The sequence below is a fragment of the Caretta caretta genome, chromosome 14, assembly GCF_965140235.1.
Source record: "Caretta caretta isolate rCarCar2 chromosome 14, rCarCar1.hap1, whole genome shotgun sequence".
Lineage (NCBI taxonomy): Eukaryota > Metazoa > Chordata > Testudines > Cheloniidae > Caretta > Caretta caretta.
This window is the reverse complement of record NC_134219.1, coordinates 33,794,224-33,804,953: the sequence shown is the minus strand read 5'-3', so window position 1 is coordinate 33,804,953 and position 10,730 is coordinate 33,794,224.

Genomic DNA, 10,730 nt, shown 5'->3' with positions numbered 1-10,730 from the left:
CCCCGTAGTATAGTCTGTACAAACAGACTAAAATAATTCAAAGAGACAAAACAGACAAAGGATTTAGGGGACATAATACAAGCATAGAGTGAGCAGAATGATGGTCTAGAGATAATATAATGTCAAAAATCCTTGTTCATACAGATCCTGTGAGCCCTGGTGCCCCAGGCAACTGCGATTAAGGGGCTGCGACAGTTATCGTAATTCGCCTACCTAAGCATCACTTACATACAGTCTGAATATTCACCCTTCATGAATAGACCGTCTTTTTGTTCTGTATTTGTACAGTGCTTGTCCCAATATGGTCCTTGTCCATAGCTACAAGTTATATATAATATACCTGGCTTCACGCACAATCTTATTGGGGCACTAAGTCTGTGAACAGAGGTCACCTTACCTCCTTAGAGATCTTTCAAAATAGAAAATATGCACGAACATTTTTAAGCATGGGTGTCTAGAGTCAGGTGCATAAATCCAAGTTTAGGCACCCAAGTTTGATAATATTGGCCTTGATTAACCTTACATTAAAAAACCAATCACTGCAGAAGGAGTTTTAAAAATTAATAAAAAACAGAATGCTATACTTGTAGAAAATTATACAATGAAAAATGTAAATTAAATGCACTTATGAATTAAAATACAAAGGTAGATGAAAAAAAAATCACAATTTTATGCAAAAAATGGAGGAAGGAAAAACAAATGCTTTGCATACCAGATCAAGGAACAGATGCAAAGATCACAATTTAACTCAATTAAATTAAAGACACAGCTTTACAATATAATACACACTATGAAAAGTTATTTGTCAGACAATTTAGGTAACATAGAAAATATTACTAATTTACAAAAAACTTGGCCATCCTACAAAAGAGCATCTAGATAACCCAACATGATGCCATGGTTATACTATACAATTTAGGGAAAAAATATGGAACCGTATTTGACAGATATATTTAATGTTGTCTAAGGCCTCAATTCAGCAGAGCATTTACATATATCTTCAACTTTAAGCACTGGAGTAAATCCATCCCTATTTAGCAAAGAACTTAAACACATGCTTAAAATTAAGCTCAGGCTCAGTGCTTTGCAGTATAGTGATGGACTTTTGTACTGAAGCTAAACATTTACATAAAGTTAAACATGTGCATAAGTGCTTTGCAGAAATGAGGCGCAAGACATTAGGACCTCCTATGATGTTAGCATCTATTTCATTAGAACATACAGATGGAAAAGACAAGGATCATATTTAGAGACCTATTTTGTTTTCATGTCATGATCCAGCAAAACTTTTTAGCACATGTTGAACTTCAAACATGTAAGTGGTTGCAGTGATTTCAATAGAACTACTCATATATGCTTTGTTGCATTGGGGCCGTATAAAAGTAATGGCAAGCATCTAAGCAACCAGGATGAAAAACACTTTAGGAAATAGTAAGTGAGGATTAAAGGGGCTTTATATGCAATGAAAAGTAGATATGATACTGACAACAAAAAAGCCCTGAATGTTCTCCATTCAATCTGAAAAAGAAAACCTCATTAGTAGCTCCATCCTCATATGCAAAGAAAGCCTTTGATTGGGTGGAGTGGAAATATTTAGTTCATACTTGGAAAATATGCAGCCTAGTGTCTCGTACCTTGATTAGAGAAAAGGTATGTGTAAACACCCAAGATTTAATATATTTGGAGTGGATTTGCTTCAGAGGGATTTCCCTCCCTCCCCCATCTAGAGCCAGGGCTGTTCCCTCTTGCCTTCATTATTTGTCATCTCAGTTGCACTTTTCACATAAGCAGAGAGGATGAAAACATTGCAGGATTGAAAACAATGTCAGAGGATATAAAAAAATGAAATATGCAGGTTACATATATATATTTCCAACAAATCCAGTTATTTTCCTCCCACATTGAATTAATGTATGCAATTTGTTTGGATAACTCTGGATTTTAAATGAACTATGGGAAGATTAAAGTATTGGGAATTTCTATTCCACAGCCTCTTAAAAATTACTTAGAATTGTGCTTTTCATTTAAATAGGCAAACTTTTCTGAAAAGCACCCTGGTGTGTAATATATATCTCAATTAAACCTTATATCACTTTTGAATAATATTATAGGATGCAAGAATTACTAGAAGCCTCTGATTACAAAAAAATGAAAGTAACATTTTGAAAATATTCTTGCAAACCTTAATTCTTTTTAAAATATTTCCTATAGTGGTGCCTGAGTCAACCTTCCCAAAGCTGCTACAATTTCCTACAAGGCTGGATTAGTGAATTATTAATATCTAACCAACCTCTACCAACCATATGAGAAAGTGACAATCTTTTAAATTTCTCTGTCCAAAATAAATTTTAGTCTGATATCTATGACTCTACAAACAAAATTCAGTCTGTACTTCATAGTTTATCCAGGCCTTCTTCTCTATACAATTTCTCTAATTCTAATCTGTTAATATAGATGTGGTGAAATTAGTGATTGTATAGCAGAAGTATCTGAACTACCCAATAATAAATTTTTCTGAATTCAAATATTCATCAGTGTTGTATAGTTTTCATTATCGCTTACTGCTGGCAAAGAGAGAGGACATTGATTCAGCAGAATCTTGATTAACACATCATTTGTAAAAGCCAGGGACATTCTAATTTAGAAATAACTTAAAAGCATATGCCACTGTGTTGCTATATGGAATCTCTTTGCTAACTATAGCAAGCATGCATATGATTAAGAGTTAAATTGTGGCATTTAGCCGTTGCCCCAAGTAGGAAAGGGTACAGAACTAAAGTGAGAGAGGGTGCAGAATCTTGGGAAGGCATTGTATATCACCACTGGGAGGAACAATTCCTCCCCAAACACTTCAGTGAGCAGGTGGTCTGCACCATCCTTCAGTATTGTGCAGTTCGTTCCTAATGGTGTGGCTGGCCCACTCTTCCATAGCCTTACCTACTTATCACTCTGTGGGACACTATGAGCTCCTGGGATGGACTAAGGGAGTGCTCCTTGCTCTTATGTAAGTGTAGGAACTGTTGTGACAGGCCCTTTATGCAAGCCTTTAATGGAGAGCCTGTCATAACACTTTATGGGACAGACAGTATGTTCCCCCTCCCCAATAAATTAGAATGCTGCAGTATTTAAGACAGGTATTTCTCGCTAAGGTCATCTACAGGATTATCTTTTTTTTAAAAAAGCTAAGCATTTGAAAGATAAAAAATGATGGGATAGTTTGTGCTAGGAGAGTAAAGTTTTCAACGACATCTGGCTCCTATGAATTTACACAGAAAGTGTTATGTTCTAGGTACATAACATTGTTTAGTTGGACTGGGCACTCCCCTCCTATTTACCATTAAGGTCATCAGGAGGGAATCAGAAAATTTTCCTTCCTAGTAGCAGCCGTGTTAGTCTGTATCCGCAAAAAGAAAACGGAGGACTTGTGGCATCTTAGAGACTAACAAATTTGCCACAAGTCCTCCTTTTCTTTTTCCTTCCTAGTGTTCCAGAGAAAAATTTCTAACTGTTGCGCTGCTGGAGCATGCAATCCTCCAGAAAGAGTGATGGATACAGAATCTATACACACCTAAGATCTCTGAGCTCAATAATTACAAAACTGAGGTACGATTTGCCTTCGAGAGAGGTTTTCGCACACCTCACATGGGGATTTTTGAGCTTCGATATTTTTGCTGTGTGTAGCTAGCTAACTAGAATAGATCAATATTCAACCCTCCCCACATTTACCCAAGAGCTCTACATCCACCTGTCTTTTAGTAGGGTTGTATATTCACTAGAATTTGAAGAGCATCTACATCAACATCCAGATTACATCTCCTCCCTGCGCAATGCAGGGAGAAGGCACAAATAATCTCTCTCCATCTTTAAACACCTGTGAAGGGCGGAACCTGAATCATAGAATATCAGGGTTGGAAGGGACCTCAGGAGGTCATCTAGTCCAACCCCCTGCTCAAAGCAGGACCGATCCCCAACTAAATCATCCCAGCCAGGGCTTTGTCAAGCCTGACCTTAAAAACTTGGAAGGAAGGAGATTCCACCACCTCCCTAGGTAACGCATTCCAGTGTTTCACCACCCTCCTAGTGAAAAAGTTTTTCCTAATATCCAACCTAAACCTCCCCCACTGCAACTTGAGACCATTACTCCTCATTCTGTCATCTGCTACCACTGAGAAAAGTCTAGATCCATCGCCTTTGGAACCCCTTTTCAGGTAGTTGAAAGCAGCTATCAAATCCCCCCTCATTCTTCTCTTCTGCAGACTAAACGATCCCAGTTCTCTCAGGCTCTCCTCATAAGTCATGTGTTCCAGTCCCCTAATCATTTTTGTTGCCCTCTGCTGGACATTTTCCAATTTTTCCACATCCTTCTTGTAGTGTGGGACCCAAAACTAGACACAGTACTCCAGATGAGGCCTCACCAATGTCGAATAGAGGGGAATGATCACGTCCCTTGATCTGCTAGCAATGCCCCTACTTATACATCCCAAAATGCCATTGGCCTTCTTGGCAACAAGGACACACTATTGACTCATATCCAGCTTCTCATCCACTGTAACCCCTAGGTCCTTTTCTGCAGAACTGCTGCCTAGCCATTCGGTCCCTAGTCCGTAGCGGTGTATGGGATTCTTCCATCCTAAGTGCAGGACTCTACACTTGTCCTTGTTGAACCTCATCAGATTTCTTTTGGCTCAGTCCTCTAAGTTGTCTAGGTCCCTCTGTATCCTATCCCTACCCTCCAGCATATCTACCTCTCCTCCCACTTGAGTGTCATCTGCAAACTTGCTGAGGGTGCAATCTACACCATCCTCCAGATCATTAATGAAGATATTGAACAAAACCAGCCCGAGGACCGACCCTTGGGGCACTCCACTTGATACCGGCTGCCAACTAGACATGGAGCCATTGATCACTACCCGTTGAGACCGACAATCTAGCCAGCTTTCTATCCACCTTATAGTCCATTCATCCAGCCCATACTTCTTTAACTTGCTGGCAAGAATACTGTGGGAGATTGTGTCAAAAGCTTTGCTAAAGTCAAGGAACAACACGTCCACTGCTTTCCCCTCATCCACAGAGCCAATTATCTTGTCATAAGAAAAGGAGTACTTGTGGCACCTTAGAGACTAACCAATTTATTTGAGCATGAGCTTTCGTGAGCTACAGCTCACTTCATCGGATGCAAACCATGGAAACTGCAGCAGACTTTATATACACACAGAGATCATGAAACAATACCTCCTCCCACCCCACTGTCCTGCTGGTAATAGCTTATCTAAAGTGATCATCAAGTTGGGCCATTTCTAGCACAAATCCAGGTTTTCTCACCCTCCACCGCCCCACACACAAACTCACTCATGGCCCACCTTGATTACCATGCACATTGTAGGGAGAGTGGTCACTTTGGATGAGCTATTACCAGCAGGAGAGTGAGTTTGTGTGTATGGGAGTGGGGGGGTGAGAAAACCTGGATTTGTGCTGGAAATGGCCCACCTTGATTATCATGCACATTGTAGGGAGAGTGGTCACTTTGGATGATCTATTACCAGCAGGATAGTGAGTTTGTGTGTGTGGTTTTTGGAGGGGGGTGAGGGGGTGAGAGAACCTGGATTTGTGTAGGAAATGGCCCACCTTGATTATCATGCACTTTGTGTAGAGAGTTGTCACTTTGGATGGGCTATTACCAGCAGGAGAGTGAGTTTGTGTGTGTGTGGGGGGGGTGTGGAGGGTGAGAAAATCTGGATTTGTGCTGGAAATGGCCCAACTTGATGATCACTTTAGATAAGCTATTACCAGCAGGACAGTGGGGTGGGAGGAGGTATTGTTTCATGATCTCTGTGTGTATATGAAGTCTGCTGCAGTTTCCACGGTATGCATCCGATGAAGTGAGCTGTAGCTCACGAAAGCTCATGCTCAAATAAATTGGTTAGTCTCTAAGGTGCCACAAGTACTCCTTTTCTTTTTGCGAATACAGACTAACACGGCTGTTACTCTGAAACCTATCTTGTCATAGAAGGTAATTAGATTAGGCAGGCATGACTTTCCCTTGGTGAATCCATGCTGACTGTTCCTTATCACTTTCCTCTCCGCTAAGTGCTTCAGAATTGATTCCTTGAGGACCTGCTCCATGATTTTTCCAGGGACTGGCATGAGGCTGACTGGCCTGTAGTTTCCAGGATCCTTCTTCTTCCCTTTTTTAAACACGGGCACTACATTAGCCTTTTTCCAGTTGTCCAGGACCTCCCCCGATCGCCACGAGTTTTCAAAGATAATGGCCAATTCTCTGCAATCACATCCGCCACTCCTTTAGCACTCTCGGATGCAGCGCATCCGGCCCCATGGACTTGTGCACGTCCAGTTTTTCTAAATAGTCCCCAACCACTTCTTTCTCCACAGGGGGCTGGTCACCTCCTCCCCGTGTTGTGCTGCCCAGTGTAGCGGTCTGGGAGCTGACCTTGTTAGTGAAGACAGAGGCAAAAAAAGCATTGAGTACATTAGCTTTTTCCACATCCTGTCACTAGGTTGCCTCCCTCATTCAGTAAGGGGCCCACACTGGTTCTAATACACTTTGCATTTGAGCACTTCCCGATTCCCAAAACACATTATACTGTGCCTTGTAAAGCCACATTGGATCTAAGTGAAAGTCAAACAGTGTTTTGGGTGGCCCACAAAGGTTTATTGGCTAGAGGTAATGGTATGAGTGGAGCAGAGAAAAAATTAAACTGGGCATCTAGAAAATACATTCTAACAGTGAGATCTACTAGTCTGTTAGACAGTCTCTACAGGGAGTTGAAGGCCCCCCAATATTTCAGTCATTATCAAACGAGACAAAAAAACTTGCATACATAGTGTAGGGAAAAATCTTATTCTGTCGCAGTTGTGGCCAAGATAAACGAATTGGAATTTTCCATATCTACTTTCTGTGCTATTTTGGGTGAAATGAACAATTCGAATCTGTAGTATAAATTTTGGAACTCAAATTCTGCCACTTTTACTTATACGGACTATTCATGGAGCAAAGTACTACGCAAGGAGTAAACATGGTGGAATCAGGCCCTTGATATACAAAGCCCTCAAGATATATCTTTGTCTAGTATGCTGCAAATTGGAAGATATCAAGCCTAAGTATTCTAGTGGTGTTATTGCATATAGATTTCTACTAGAGGTTTTTTTTCCTTCTGCTTTCAGTACTTACTGAATGGCATAAGGAATAATGTAAATGCACACAAACTGGAATAAAATAGAAGGTAATTCACTTTACTTAATCTAGTAAACAATGTGATATAAATAGAGGAAGAAAAGTCCTATGTACAAATAGCAAAATGTTAAAAGCGTTAAGATAGCAGGAATAATTGTAAGCTATTGAGTGCATTTAAAAAAAAATTATTGATTTGGTATGCCAATTCACAGAAGACATTCAGTTTGACATAGCTGGATACATAACGGACATACACACTTTATCTGGCTGCGAACACTGCTCAACTGGGAAAATAAAACTGCCAGTGTCACTTACAATTAAGGTAGCAAAAGAACAACTTAATTGAATACAGAGCAATACAAGCTTAGTTGTTCAAGACAATTTATTGTTAGAAGTGTAGGTCTGGAGCTGCTTTCATTTGTGAACATGGCTAACAGGACACTAGAGAATGCCTGAAACTTTACTGATAAACAACAGCAAATAAAAAGACAACTTCACTGACATGCTTCAGCAATATTTCAATTTCTACATGGTGTGCAAAACCATCTCAGTGCTTCAGTCAAAGCAGAAGTCAGCCTCATGATTTAAAAAAACAATACAACTCTGAACATTTTTTTAATAGTACAGTGGGAACAGATACTAGAACAGTATATAAGTGAGGTCCGGAGGCCATAACTTTCTTCCTTACGAAACTTCAATGCACACAAATTGCAATCAGTTACAGAAAGAAGTCAGCATTAATTCCTAGTTTAAGAGGCATCAAACAATGATTTACCAGAATTGATTGAATTAAAATGAGAATATCTTAAAAAATAAGGAGGACTTGTCGCAGCTTAGAGACTAACCAATTTATCTGAGCATGAGCTTTCTGAGCTACAGCTCCCTTCATCGGATGCATACTGTGGAAAGTGTAGAAGATCTTTTTATATACACACAAAGCATGAAAAAATACCTCCTCCCACCCCACTCTCCTGCTGGTAATAGCTTATCTAAAGTGATCACTCTCCTTACAATGTGTATGATAATCAAGGTGGGCCATTTCCAGCACAAATCCAGGGTTTAACAAGAACGTCGGGGGGGGGGGGAGGGGAATAGGAAAAAACAAGGGGAAATACTATTAATTTAATTTTATTATGATTGATGGCACTGGTAGGGAGGTGGTGGAATCTCCTTCCTTGGAAGTTTTTAAGGTCAGGCTTGACAAAGCCCTGGCTGGGATGATTTAATTGGGGATGGGTCCTGCTTTTGAGCAGGGGGTTGGACTAGATGACCTCCTGAGGTCCCTTCCAACCCTGATATTCTATGATTCTATGGTAGGCTTTGAACTTGCTTAAAATTATAAATATATCAATAAAATACTGTGTTTGATTTTATAAATATACTAATATATAATAAAATACTGTGTTTGATTATACATATGTATAATCAAACAGTATTTTATTATATATATAGTGGCTAGGGAAATTAAAGTTCAGAATTACATTTGAATCACTGAAAAACATGGATTTTTTTGGTTTTTTATTTGGAGAATTTTGTGTTTTTTTTAAAATAACGAAAAACTAGGATCGCTGGTTATAGCATTGTGAGACTGATTCCACAGTTAAGGCTGAATGGATCCTGGCCCTACTCACGGTGAATAGCACCTTAGCAGGCCCATTGCTGTGACTCTTTGAATAAGTGAGCAAGGGTGGCAGAATCTTGCCCATCGTTTACATGAGTCTCTTTAGGGGAAAGGGAAACCAGGACCAATACTGTGTGAATCTGATTCAGGGCTCCATGTATGATGGTGTTTCCCACACCCTTCCAGAACTTCTGTAACCTACCTGAAAAGCGAGCTGCAACCTGGAGTCCATATAATTAACAACAGGACAAGTTTTGCAAAAACTCCACATATTAATAAGATGAATTCAAATGTCAAATAGTCTTGAAATAAACAGGTAAGACATCCAACCAGTTCTCCCTAATTACCCTAATATTTTAGAAGGGCACCTCCCTTTTGCTAAAAAGGTTTTGATTTACATCTTAGAATATATGTAAGGATACCCATTAAATAGAACACACAGATTATGGCCTCTCTACCCAACCAAACTATGTATGGAGAGAAAATATAGGCCAGGATATTGAAAAATCCAGTGCATTTTTCTATTTCTGCTCCCAGCCTACCAGGTAACTTGCATCCAAGATTATTATTTATTTTTTTTAAAGCTGGCCCAGGAGCTCAATGAACTGTACATTTTGATTTTTGTAAGTCTTGGAACAAAGACGACAGATAAATGCTGTGCCAATATTTTTAAAAGGTGAAGAGGAGGACCCAGGTAATTACAGACCCATCAGCCTGATGTTGATCCTCAGCAAGATAATGGAGCAGCTGATATGGGACTTGATAAATAAAGAAATAAAAGGAGGATTATGAAACTAACACCAACCAAACTAAGTTTATGGAAAATAGATTGTCCAACTTGATATTATCTTTTCATGGTATTACAAGTCTGTCTGATAAAGTTAACGGTGTTGATGAAATATATATTTTGAGTTCTGTGAGGCATTTGATGTGGCACTGTGCAACATTTGCTTGCTGAATGCTAGTGAATTGCATCTAATGTGGGACGAAACAAAGAAGAATTGGGGAAAATCGTTTTCAGGGTTCTGAGAAATGCTGAAGGTGAGATTAACACTGGTAACCTTTTCTGAGATCTTCCTAGTATCACCTTATAAGCAAAAACAAGGGGAAGACTGATACTTGAGACTAAATGATATAAGAATGAGTGTTTTCTGTTGTTCACAACGAGATTAGATGGCCTCCACTTAAACAGAAGAGGTACTAGCCTACTGGGTTGAAGATCATTAAGGTTTGACAGGTGAGATTTATATTAATTAGGGAGGGAAGGAGAAGATCTGCGTCACTCAAACAGTCTAGCATGTACTTCCAACTTGCACAAGAACAAAAGATAATCATTCTGCAACATGGGATAAGAATAGAAAAAAGGTTTAATGTATTTGTAATTGCAAATTGCATGAGTGATAAGCAAGAAGAAGATAGAAGCGATATGCAAATAGAGATTGTGACCCAACAGGCATAAGTGAAATCTCATGGGCTAATTCTTACAAATTGAGTGTCAAAAGCTGTATGTTTGCATAGCTGGTGTCACTTTGTCAAAAACAGGTGGCTGGGAAATTATACCCCCTTACCCCTCCCAATGAAAACAAAAAATCAGTGAAAACACTTTTCTGGGGTTGTTTGTTTTTTTTAAAATGTTCTGAGAATTTTTGGGTTGTCATTGACAACCTGAAGACTAAATTTTTAGTTGATGAAAATATTTTGATTTGGGGATTTTTAATGAAAATCCCAAAAGCTTTCTACAAAAGTGAATTTTTTAACTAAAAATGGATTTTTTTAAAAGAAAAAAGACATTTTCTGTCAATCTGTAAAAAAATTCAACCTGATGTGGCAAATACTTTTGACTGTAAGTATGAGAACATTTGTATAAGGGAAGTGATAAAAACTTTGGATAAGTATACAAAGAATGAATTACAAAAG